The following is a 13,171-nucleotide window of genomic DNA, read 5'->3' as shown; positions in this document are numbered from 1 at the left end:
ATGCTCCTAAACGGAGTGCGCCAACGGCACAAGCACGCCCAGTTGAGGGAGGGAAGTATCGGGCAGCCACACCGAGTCACTCGAATGTGGTCCAAGCCGGCCAAGCGGGACGGGCTAAAAACCCATTAGCGTAACTTGGTCAGCCTGGGGCCCGGGATGACCCTAACAGTAAGGGGCAGAGCGGGGCCAGAAAGAAGTGGTATCTTCGTTACCTTCAGCAGGGCAAGTCACCCGCAGAAGCTTTGTCTCTGGCCAAGACACCGCAGCCGCTAGAGCCAAAGCCCAACTCTGCTTCGAAGCGGGCAAACACCATCCTGACATTACGAGGACCGTCTCCTTGACGGAGGCCGCCTACTTCGGTGGTAACACCAAAAAATGCTCCTAAACGGAGTGCGCCAACGGCACAAGCACGCCCAGTTGAGGGAGGGAAGTATCGGGCAGCCACACCGAGTCACTCGAATGTGGTCCAAGCCGGCCAAGCGGGACGGGCTAAAAACCCATTACTGCAACTTGGTCAGCCTGGGGCACGGGATGACCCTAACCGTAAGGGGCTGAGCGGGGCCAGAACGAAGTGGTATCTTCGTTACCTTCAGCAGGGAAGGTCACCCGCAGAAGCTTTGTCTCTGGCCAAGACACCGCAGCCGCTAGAGCAAAAGCCCAACTCTGCTTCGAAGCGGGCAAACACCATCCTGACATTACGAGGACCGTCTCCTTGACGGAGGGCGCCTACTTCGGTGGTAACACCAAAAAATGCTCCTAAACGGAGTGCGCCAACGGCACAAGCACGCCCAGTTGAGGGAGGGAAGTATCGGGCAGCCACACCGAGTCACTCGAATGTGGTCCAAGCCGGCCAAGCGGGACGGGCTAAAAACCCAGTAGCGCAACTTGGTCAGCCTGGGGCCCGGGATGACCATAACAGTAAGGGGCAGAGCGGGGCCAGAACGAAGTGGTATCTTCGTTACCTTCAGCAGGGCAAGTCACCCACAGAAGCTTTGTCTCTGGCCAAGACACCGCAGCCGCTAGAGCCAAAGCCCAACTCTGCTTCGAAGCGGGCAAACACCATCCTGACATTACGAGGACCCTCTCCTTGACGGAGGCCGCCTACTTCGGTGGTAACACCAAAAAATGCTCCTAAACGGAGTGCGCCAACGGCACAAGCACGCCCAGTTGAGGGAGGGAAGTATCGGGCAGCCACACCGAGTCACTCGAATGTGGTCCAAGCCGGCCAAGCGGGACGGGCTAAAAACCCAATACTGCAACTTGGTCAGCCTGGGGCCCGGGATGACCATAACAGTAAGGGGCAGAGCGGGGCCAGAACGAAGTGGTATCTTCGTTACCTTCAGCAGGGCAAGTCACCCACAGAAGCTTTGTCTCTGGCCAAGACACCGCAGCCGCTAGAGCCAAAGCCCAACTCTGCTTCGAAGCGGGCAAACACTATCCTGACATTACGAGGACCCTCTCCTTGACGGAGGCCGCCTACTTCGGTGGTAACACCAAAAAATGCTCCTAAACGGAGTGCGCCAACGGCACAAGCACGCCCAGTTGAGGGAGGGAAGTATCGGGCAGCCACACCGAGTCACTCGAATGTGGTCCAAGCGGGACGGGCTAAAAACCCAATACTGCAACTTGGTCAGCCTGGGGCCCGGGATGACCCTAACAGTAAGGGGCAGAGCGGGGCCAGAAAGAAGTGGTATCTTCGTTACCTTCAGCAGGGCAAGTCACCCGCAGAAGCTTTGTCTCTGGCCAAGACACCGCAGCCGCTAGAGCCAAAGCCCAACTCTGCTTCGAAGCGGGCAAACACCATCCTGACATTACGAGGACCGTCTCCTTGACGGAGGCCGCCTACTTCGGTGGTAACACCAAAAAATGCTCCTATACGGAGTGCGCCAACGGCACAAGCACGCCCAGTTGAGGGAGGAATGTATCGGGCAGCCACACCGAGTCACTCGAATGTGGTCCAAGCCGGCCAAGCGGGACGGGCTAAAAACCCATTACTGCAACTTGGTCAGCCTGGGGCACGGGATGACCCTAACCGTAAGGGGCTGAGCGGGGCCAGAACGAAGTGGTATCTTCGTTACCTTCAGCAGAGGAGGTCACCCGCAGAAGCTTTGTCTCTGGCCAAGACACCGCAGCCGCTAGAGCAAAAGCCCAACTCTGCTTCGAAGCGGGCAAACACCATCCTGACATTACGAGGACCGTCTCCTTGACGGAGGGCGCCTACTTCGGTGGTAACACCAAAAAATGCTCCTAAACGGAGTGCGCCAACGGCACAAGCACGCCCAGTTGAGGGAGGGAAGTATCGGGCAGCCACACCGAGTCACTCGAATGTGGTCCAAGCCGGCCAAGCAGGACGGGCTAAAAACCCAGTAGCGCAACTTGGTCAGCCTGGGGCCCGGGATGACCATAACAGTAAGGGGCAGAGCGGGGCCAGAACGAAGTGGTATCTTCGTTACCTTCAGCAGGGCAAGTCACCCGCAGAAGCTTTGTCTCTGGCCAAGACACCGCAGCCGATAGAGCCAAAGCCCAACTCTGCTTCGAAGCGGGCAAACACCACCCTGACGCCTAAGAGGCAGAAGGTGGAGAAGAGCAGGACACTGACTGCTCCCTTCGATGGCCCAAGTACCTCAAGGGCTGCAAAGGCAACTGAGGTACGCAAGCCATCATATGCGACCGTAACTGGGGCCATTAAGGTTGCGGTCGAACCAGAGGGGTACCCCATAGTCATCCTCGGCAGTGAGAACCTCACAGCTCGAGGACGCACTACTGGAGGAACTAGTCCTCTCCGGTTGGGATTCTCCAATCAAGTTTGGAGGAATCCACTTAAGGGTGGGCCACCTGATAGTGGACTGCCGCAACGCAACCACTGCTGAGTGGCTGCAATCAGCAATCCCCAGCCTCAGTAAGTGGAGCGGTGTCTCCCTGGAGGTAAGGATAGGCAACGTCCTGCCATCGTCACACAACATCACCATCTTCTGCCCCAGGACAGGGGACAAAACAACAAAGTGGATCATGGAATTGATCAAGAAACAAAATGACTTGGACACTGAGAACTGGCGTCTCATATCAAGGAGGAATGAGGGTGGTGGCTCGCTCCTCAGCCTTGGCATTGATGACAACTCATGCGCCAAGATTATCTCCAGTGACCACAAGCTGAGCTTCACCTGATAGTGGACTGCCGCAACGCAACCACTGCTGAGTGGCTGCAATCAGCAGTCCCCAGCCTCAGTAAGTGGAGCGGTGTCTCCCTGGAGGTAAGGATAGGCGACGTCCTGCCATCGTCACACAACATCACCATCTTCTGCCCCAGGACAGGGGACAAAACAACAAAGTGGATCATGGAATTGATCAAGAAACAAAATGACTTGGACACTGAGAACTGGCGTCTCATATCAAGGAGGAATGAGGGTGGTGGCTCGCTCCTCAGCCTTGGCATTGATGACAACTCATGCGCCAAGATTATCTCTAGTGACCACAAGCTGAGCTTCAGGTTTGGAGACATCTCAGTTTGTGGTCTAAAAAACGCCAAAGCGATCAAATCCGGCACAAGACAGGTCGAGACTCCTCGAAATCCACCAGTCTACGCGGAGAAGAAGAAGCCCAATAAGCTCTCCGAATCCAGCGAGGCGGATGATGAGGATCTTGATGCGACCATCATCGAGATGGGGGATCAGACCCCGTTATCCTCTCAGGAGCTAGACATGGAACTAGACCTGCTGAGTATGGAAGAAGCGATACCGGTGGATGGTGATCTGGGTATCTTCAGATCAGCAACGCCGACGATGGAGCCGATCATCTAATGGTCGGAAGTACAGGGATAGCTCAGGTGAACATCTATCGCGCCAAGGCGGCCTCGGCTGTGCTGGCAAGGATGTTCACCAAACAACATCTTGGGCTAGCCCTGGTACAGGAACCCTGGTATAACCAGGGAATAAAAGGACTGTACGTGAAGAACGCCAAGGTGATTTGGGATCAACGAGCCTCTAGCCCTAGAGCCTGTATCCTGGCATGTAGTAGTATTAATTAGAATTTATCACGCGGGACTGTGTACCGATCGTGGTAGATGATGTGGGAGCAGCCAAGAAGACTGTGGTGGCATCGTTATACTTTGCCGGTGACGAGGCGTGCCCACCGCCCGAAATCACTGCACTGGCAGAATACTGCAAGAGGACACACTCACCCATCATCATCGGATGTGATGCAAATGCACATCACGTGATATGGGGCAGCAGCGAAGTAAATCAAAGAGGTGAGTCATTCTTAGAATTTATCTGGAATAACAATCTAGAAATCCTAAATGTCGGCAATGTTCCGACATTTGTTACCAGGGTAAGATCTGAGGTTCTGGACATCACACTTTCCAGCAGATCAGTGGCTTCGCATATAAGCGACTGGCACGTATCTTCTGAGGAGTCAATATCAGATCACAGAATTATTCGTTTTAACATAGGGCTTAATCTAGAATGCAGCGAGCGTAGGCGCAATCCCAGGAATACGAACTGGGAAGGGTTTAATGCCTCCTTACTGCGGAATCCAGCTTCTGGGGTAACCGGGAAACTCCGTACCACTCTAGAACTGGAGGCCGCCGTAGAAGATATTAACTCGTGTCTTACTAACGCGTTTAGAGACAACTGCTCCCTTGGTCGAGCCAAGAGGGAAAAAGATGCTCCATGGTGAAACGACCAATTGGATAAATTACGGAAAGCGACCAGGCGTCTCTTTAACAAATCAAAAAGAGAAGGGAACTGGGATGCCTACCGGAATAAACTGACCATGTATAACCATGAGATCAGGAATGCCAAACGAAGGAACTATAGAACCTTCTGTGAGGCAATAGTAAACACATGTGAAGGCGCAAGACTTCACAGAGCAATCTCCAAAGGAGTGCCAGAATCAAATCAGGTACTACGTACGGAGGATAACTCATATACTATAGGAAGTAAGGAGAAACTTGAGCTACTAGTGGCAACTCACTTTCCGGGAAGCACGCTTCAAACGGATGGGAATACACCGGTAACGGCACAAAGTAGACCGTGTGCTACTGATTGGGCCAAAGCAAAATCAATAGTAACAACGAAGAGATTAAGATGGGCAATTGGTACATTCCAGCCCTACAAATCTCCTGGTCCAGATGGCATTCAGCCAATCCTGCTACAACGAGCGCTAAATCAGCTCGCAGTGCCGATCAGGAAAATACTGATCAGCAGCCTAGCTTTAGGACACATACCTACTGCCTGGAGTATTGCAAAAGTGGTCTTCATTCCAAAAGCTGGAAAGAAAGACATCACTGATCCGAAGTCGTTCAGACCCATCAGCTTGACATCGTTTTTGCTAAAAACGTTGGAAAAGCTAGTGGATGTCAGCATTAGAACCACTCTGCTTGTAGAGCATCCGCTCTAACGGACGCAGCATGCCTACAGGGCGGGCAGATCAACTGATACTGCCCTATATCACCTGGGGCAGGATATATCGCCTTATTGAGGATTCACTTACTCATAAGGAAGTGTCGCTATGTGCCTTCTTAGACTTACAGGGTGCATTCGACCATACCTCCCATGAGGCTGTCAACGCATCCATGGCAAGAAGAGGACTAGATGCAACAACCAGCAGATGGATCAAATCACTACTGGCATCAAAGCGAGCCATGGCCACTATAGGAGGACAGTCGTCCACAGTATCTACCACAAGGGGTTGCCCCCAAGCGTGTGTCTTCTCGCCTCTTTTGTGGAGCTTGCTGGTAGACGAGCTGCTGGACAGACTGACCCGCAGAGGTTTTCCTTGCCAGGGCTATGCTGACGATATCGTCATTATAGCCAGAGGTAAATATGAGGACACACTCTGCGATATCAATGAACTAGGCCTCAATATGACCAGCGAATGGTGCAAGGAAGTACGCCTGAGCCTAAATCCTATCAAAACTGTAATTGTTCCTTTCACAAATAGGTACATGCTACAGAGAATGAAGGCAATAACCCTGTCAGAATGTCGCATAGAGGCCAGCAAAGAAGTTAAGTATTTTGGGATAACCCTTGACTCCAAACTTAGCTTCAAAACTCATGTCGATAACACAATTGATAAGTGCACCAGAGCACTTTTCACGTGTAGAAAAATTGCTGGAAAATCGTGGGGAACCTCACCACGCATAATAAGATGGCTGTACCTCATGGTAGTCAGACCCATACTAGCCTATGGGGTAATAGCCTGGGGTGATAGAGCACGCCTTAGCACCACTAAGGTGAAACTTCATAAGCTGCAAAGAATGGCCTGCATATGCATGACAGGATCAATGCGTATCTGTCCCACTGCAGCCCTAGAAGTACTAATCGTCATTGAAATGAAACGGAAAGCCACCCTAATAAGAATTGAGGGAGCAGGAAATGACTGCAACCTCACAAGAAAGGATGCTGAAAGCCTAAAATGGGATATCCCTTTGCTGATGCAACCAAGGGATGAGATGCCAGCTGAGCACAGGTTCGCTCAGAACTTCAACACTCATCTCAGTAATAAAAACAGTTGGACAACCCTGGGGAAAGTACACCCTATGAAACCACAAACAATAACGTGGTATACAGACGGATCCCTCACCGACGAGGGAAGTGGGCTGGGGGTTGTAGGCCCCAGGTTAAAATACCACGAATCAATGGGCAGATACACCAGCATTTTTCAAGCTGAAGTCTGTGCTATTGGACGCTGTGCCGAGTTTAATCCGCAAACGAACTATCGGGTCAAGGACATTGCTATACTGTCTGATAGTCAAGCAGCCATAAAGGCGCTCAGCAACGCTAAAATAACATCTAACCTAGTAAATGAAGTGAGGACAGCCCTAGACAAACTGGGAGCTGTCAACAAACTCACAATAAGGTGGGTCCCGGGACACAACAACATCCCGGAAAATGAGCTATCGGACAACCTAGCCAGGAAAGGGGCAGAGAACCCTCTAATTGGGCCGAACCATTCTGTGGTGTTGGTCACCACAGAGTACTGGGCTTACTTAAGACAATAGAGGAAGAAAAACGTCTGTCCTTCTGGGAACACCTACCAGGACTTTGGCAGTCTAAGATTCTCCTTCATGAATATAACCACAAAAGATTCAAGACCTTAATGACACACGGGAAAAACACCGTGCGCATTTTAACTGGCCCTCGCAGTCATTTGCATAAGATTGGCATTGCAGACAGTGAACTCTGTCGCTTCTGTTGCATGGAGGAGGAGAGCTCTGCACATATTATATGTGACTGCACGGCGCTTTCCATCAGGCGGAACAGACTCCTGGGCATGTATGTACGGGAAACAATTGCAGCCCTGAACCCCAATAAAATTCTGGCTTTTATGCAGTGCATTGGACTTCAGGGAGATCTTTGAGTCATGAAGGGGTAGTACAATAGATCCTACTGGGTCGCAGTACACATAGAAACCCACTTAATAATAATAATACTATGAAAAGCATAGCCGGCAGTTGCAAGCTAATGGTGTCTAAATACTTATGCCCACTTGTGTAGAAGGAACAAGAAGAAGTCTGATCAGGAACAATCGAATTTCTATCGATTTGTCAAAAATTATATTGCTACGCCCACTCTAAGGCTACAAACCGACCAAAACTGTCACCTCCACACTTTTGAACAATTTCTACTTATGTTTTAAGTTTTATAATTTTTTTTCCCAATTTCTATTCCAAAATTGAAATTCTATTCCAATATAGAATAAAAATACAATAAAAAATCAAAATTTGTTCAAAAATGTTGACGTTGTATCATGGTAGATATAAGCAAAACAAATATAAATATAAAAAAAAGGTCAAGAGTATAGTCGTGACAGTTTTGGTTGTTTATATGTGTGGCAACGGTCTGAAAGATATTTGTGGAGCGTAGAATCAATTTATTTTTCTATCTTTTACATTTCCTCATCTTACAGTGGTTATCGTAACAGACGAGCGGGCGGATAGGCATACATGACTAGATTGACTTGCCTATTCACCCTGATTAAGAATATATTCGAGGCTAGTATACCTTTCTACGCGTTCATGTTTGTACTGTTATTTGTAAGTTTTTATTCTGAAATTTTTCTAAGTTAGTGCTGTGGTTAATGTTGGGAAAATAAATACAAGTGCCTAACGACTTTTCCCACCTCAAAAGAAGACGAGTTATCACTGTTTTTGAATTCTTTTCCCCATTGAATAAATGTTAGTTTTTGTTAATATTAAAGCTACGTTGGCAGCACTGCCGTTATCGACATTTTGCTTACATTTAAATACTTAAATAAATTGTGTTCACACTATAAACATGTGTGTACACTTAATGAGTTAAATTCGGGTGTTTGAATCTAACTCACTAGCTATTGCGAGGGCTTCGCCTTTTATTCATTCTAACATGGGTTTTTATCATCTAATTATATTATGCAGCGCTTGTAAGACGCCGCAATCTGCGTTGGTAAGTGCAGCTGAGTTTTATTCTTAAATCTATGTTTGAGGCCTATAACCGCGCTAATCATCTCCCGCGTGGCCATATCTCTTGACACTTCCACAATAGGCCGCTGCCATCGTACTTATCTCCCGCAAGTCAGAGGCAAATGTTTCTTCAGCCTGTTATCTTTTATATTGTGAAGGCGAAACCAAGCTTAAGGTTTTGGGGTATGTTCCAGCTGGTAATGCCAACTTTCAAGGACGGCTGAATTTTAATTAAATTGGATGCAATAACATCATTGATGTTGGTCGAGTTCTTAAACGTTCGAGACCGCATTGAAATGTTTAGTGACGAACCATCTGTCTCAAAACTAGAATCGCCTATTCCGGTAAAACAAGTTGCCGATCTTGTCTTCTTGAATTGAAGCTTATTTGCAAATTGAGTTGTTTTAAGGTGCAGTTGAGATCCAGAGTCAAGCAGTGCTCGGAAAGAAACAAATATTCCTGATCGGTTTGTTACTAATACGGTGGGAGTGGCTAGGATCACAACAACTTTACCAAGATCCTGTGCAAGAAGAGCAGCAGATGTTTCAGGCAATGCTGAACACGCTGCAGAGGATGTGAGTGAGAAGGAAGCGTTTCTCCAGTGATCTTTTATGTAGTGAAGGCGAGGACCAGTTGAGGCAATTGCCGGAGTTGCACTGCCTCAGTTGATGCCTAGACTTGAAATCGACTTGCTGTGTTCAGGTTCTTAAAACTCTGGCAGTAATGAATTGAGTGCCCAGAAGCACTGCAGAAGGCACAGGTAGAAGGGCTGAGACTTGGGTAGTTTCACGCAAATCAGATGTTCTGTTACATGCCACCTGATTGTATGGTGCTTGCCATGGCGAACTTCATGTTCTCCAGCGTCCTGCATCGCTGCACCAGAAACGATGCCATGGATTCCTACGTCGTAATTGTATTTTTGATCCTCCAAATGCTCCTCCACCAAATGGTCCTCCAAATGCTCCTCCCATTTCGCCTGACTCGCCGGATCCAGCTTTTGGATATGTACTTGGGCAATAATGCATGCAGAAATTTGTTCCGTTGAGCCCCTTCCATTTAGCGCACGAATATGAGCGTTGAATTTATCCGACAGCTCATGAATCATTGAAACGGTATCACTCTGAGCTGCCTTTAGAATCTCAGTAATGTGTGCCTGGAATACTAAACGAAGATTAGCAAATCTGTTTTGTAACAACTAAGGCACTCTTAATAAAATCCATTTTAGGTCCAACACTGAGCTACGCCATCCAAGAATACGTATTTCCCTACGACGTCTGAAGAGAATACATCCCCATGAACTCCTTACACGTAAGATAGCATAATCTCTCCACGGTACCATTTATATAAATTATAATTAATAATAATTGTTGGGGTTTTGGGGGTTGCTGGTCCTGGAAAATTCCTAGTTTGCTGAAAAAAAGACCACTCGAAAAAACACTCGAGGACTTGTAGAATTAGCGCGGGCGCGACCGGGCGTATGTTTTATTGATCGTGGTTAGTTTTACACTCAAGCTTATTCAAATGCGTTGGGTTCTCCCAAGCGCAGCGGAGACTCCTCGGAGACTCTGTGGTGAAGAGCGGGAGAGCGTAAGAGGGAGTGGAGAACGTAAGAGGGAGCGGAGAGCGGGTGACAGTCCAAACCCCGTAACTTGAACATTCCGCCCCCCTTGCAATCACTGGGGTTGCAACATAGCCATCCTACGGCAAGCTGCAGGCACCGGACACGATCCACCCAAACACGGTCTTTTGAGCGACCGGCATTCCCTCGTCGAAGGTCAGGAATCCGGATTGGATAACCATAGGATAAATGTCTGCTCCTAAGACCATGGATACGGTAGCAGGCCGATGGAACCCGTCATCAGCCAGCATGATGTCCCGGTACTTGGACACTACGGTGTCGCTCAATGCCCGGACAGGTGTACGGATCCGCACCCTGGGCTCGATCTTGAGCACGACCTCGAGCTTCGTGTTCGCGTCGATCCTGGAGCGAATCGTCGTCGTGCAGACCTTCTCGTCGCCAACATTGGTCATCGAAAGCTTAAAGGCTGACGCTAACGAAGCGTCGATGCAGCTCATGGGGCTGCACGGATCGATAAGTGCTGCGGTCTCGAAGGTCTTCGTCCCGGTCTCCAACTTGACCAGCGCTGTGGGAAGGATGTTCACGCTGTGGCGTTGCAGCAGCGACGAGAGCGATGGGCCTGGCGTCGTCGATTCCGGACGTCGTGGCGGTGAACTCCTACGCTGAGTTGGCGGATTATGCCGGCGGGAACGTTGGGACGAGGCCGAAGCTGCTTGCCGGGTTGGCACCGGTTGGCGACGCGAGCGCGCTCGCGACCGCGACAACGAGCTAACCTGCTCGTGCATGTGGAGCAGCGTGTGGTGGGATCGGTCGCACTTCTTGCAACGATCACCGCTTCGGCAGTCTCCCGTGGAATGCTCGTGAGCGAGGCAATTGGCGCAGTATTTGTTAATGAGGACTGCTCGCAAACGCTTTTCAGCGCTGAGCTTTAGGAACCTCGCGCACTTCCGAAGAGGATGGATACCGCGGCAGACTCGGCATCGGTAGGATTGAATACCTCGGGTACGTCTGCTCTCCACGGCACGAGCACTGCGTGCGTTTTTTTGACGAGGAGCCATGCTGCGCGTAGTCGAATGTCGAAAGGAGATCGAAAACGAAATGAAAAATAACGGATGATTAGTGCTAGTGAACTATAACTAAGGACGAGAGGAGCGCCTATTATTGTGGAGATTCGGAAGACTCCGTCGGCAAAAGCACCACTTTTGCCACTGGACGTTTAATAACTCCACGTGCAGTACGGATGTTTACTACACGGACGTTGCCGTCAGCTCCTGGGAAAACAGACTCAAGTCTGCCGAGCCGCCACTCATTAGAGGGCAAGTTGTTGTCCTTGATGACGACCATGTCGTCGATGCGTAGATTTTTGGACGGGGCCTGCCATTTAGAACGCTTGTGGAGTTCTTTGAGGTACTCTTCTTTCTATCGCACACGGAACTGCTGATGGAGAGCCTTCAAATGCTGCCACCGATTAAGAAGGGATTTCGTTTCCCCCTTTACTTCGGGTTCCACCGTGGACATAAGGGGTCCCCCGACAAGGAAATGCCCTGGCGTCAGAGCCAGCAAGACTGTCGGATCTTCAGACATAGGAGAGAGCGGCCTGGAGTTAAGGCACGCTTCTATTTTTGCCAAGAGCGTGGAGAGCTCTTCGAACGTGTATTTTCGTGTGGCCGTGCATTTGTAAAATAGCGTCTTGAAGCTTTTTACGCCTGCTTCCCAAAGGCCTCCCATATGGGGTGCCCCCGGAGGAATAAATTGCCATTGCATCTCTTGATGAATATAGGCATTCGTCACCGACTCTTTTACGGCTTGAAGGAAATCGCGGGAAAGCAGGGTGGCAGCGCCAACAAAGGTTTTGCCATTGTCTGACTGGACTTGACGTGGACACCCTCTTCTGGATACAAAACGAGAGAAAGCGGCAAGAAACTTCTCGGTCGTTAAGTCAGATGTAGGCTCTAAGTGGATGGCCTTGGTGGAGAAACAAACAAAAACTAACACATACCCTTTTGTAATAAGACATGCTCTTCCCGTATAGTTCTTTATATCGAACGGACCGGCGTAATCCATGCCAGTATACGTGAATGGTCGGGAGAACGATGCTCTTTCTTTGGGCAGGACACCCATCAGTTGGCTTTGCAACCGCTTTTTGTGGATCACACATACTTTGCACGAATTTACCACTGCTTTCATCAGGTTCTTGATTCTCGGAATCCAGTATTTCGACCGGATGAGGCGCACCATTAACTGGTTACCACCATGGAGAGTTATGCGATGCGTGAAATTCGCAAGGAGGCGAGAAAGCAGGCAGTTATACGGAAGAATCAGTGGATGGCGTTCATTGTATTGAAGGCTTTCGGAAGCCGCCACACGGCCGCATGCCCTGATCAGTCCTTGCGGATCTAGAAACGGGTTCATGCTTAGGATGGCACTTGAACTTGGCACTGGACGCTTTTCACTTTGGCAGTGATATTCCACAGGGAATTCTCTGCGCTGAGTGTTCGAAATTAGGAACCGCTCGGCGGCGGCGATTTCAGTGGCCAGTAGATGCACATCAGATGGAGATGTCTGCTTCCTGCACCGCTGAATGAAGCGATAAACATAAGCAAGGACTCGTAGGGCTTTCTCTAGCTTGGAGAAACGTGCCAACAACTCTTCAGAAGGAGCTTTTGCGAGATGGACTTTTAGAGCACGCTTCTCCAGGTCGGTCACCGGAGCGTTGTCGACTTGAGTTGGCCATTGGTTGCGTGGATTTTGCAACCAAGTCGGTCCGTGCCACCATAACTGGCTATCGGCTAGATCTTGGAGGGAAACTCCTCTACTTGCCAGGTCTGCTGGATTATGCTCAGATTGAACATGAGACCAATTCTCTGTTTTTGTGGCCTGGGCGATCTTCGTCACCCTATTGGCTACAAATGTGGTCCACTGGCATGCTGGCTTGCTTAACCATGCAAGCACTATCGTGGAGTCCGTCCAACGGTAAAGTTCGGAGTTAGTCGTAGGCATCTGCGGAATGATGGCTGCAGCCATTTCGGAAAGCAATAACGCTCCGCACAGCTCCAATCTTGGGAGCGAAACCGTTTTGACTGGTGCTACCCGGGTTTTCGCGGTTAGGAGTTGCACCATAATGGTGCTGCCCACTTCTACGCGGACATATA

Source organism: Drosophila mauritiana, chromosome 2L (genome assembly GCF_004382145.1).
Source record: "Drosophila mauritiana strain mau12 chromosome 2L, ASM438214v1, whole genome shotgun sequence".
Lineage (NCBI taxonomy): Eukaryota > Metazoa > Arthropoda > Insecta > Diptera > Drosophilidae > Drosophila > Drosophila mauritiana.
Note: the sequence above shows the minus strand (reverse complement) of the source record.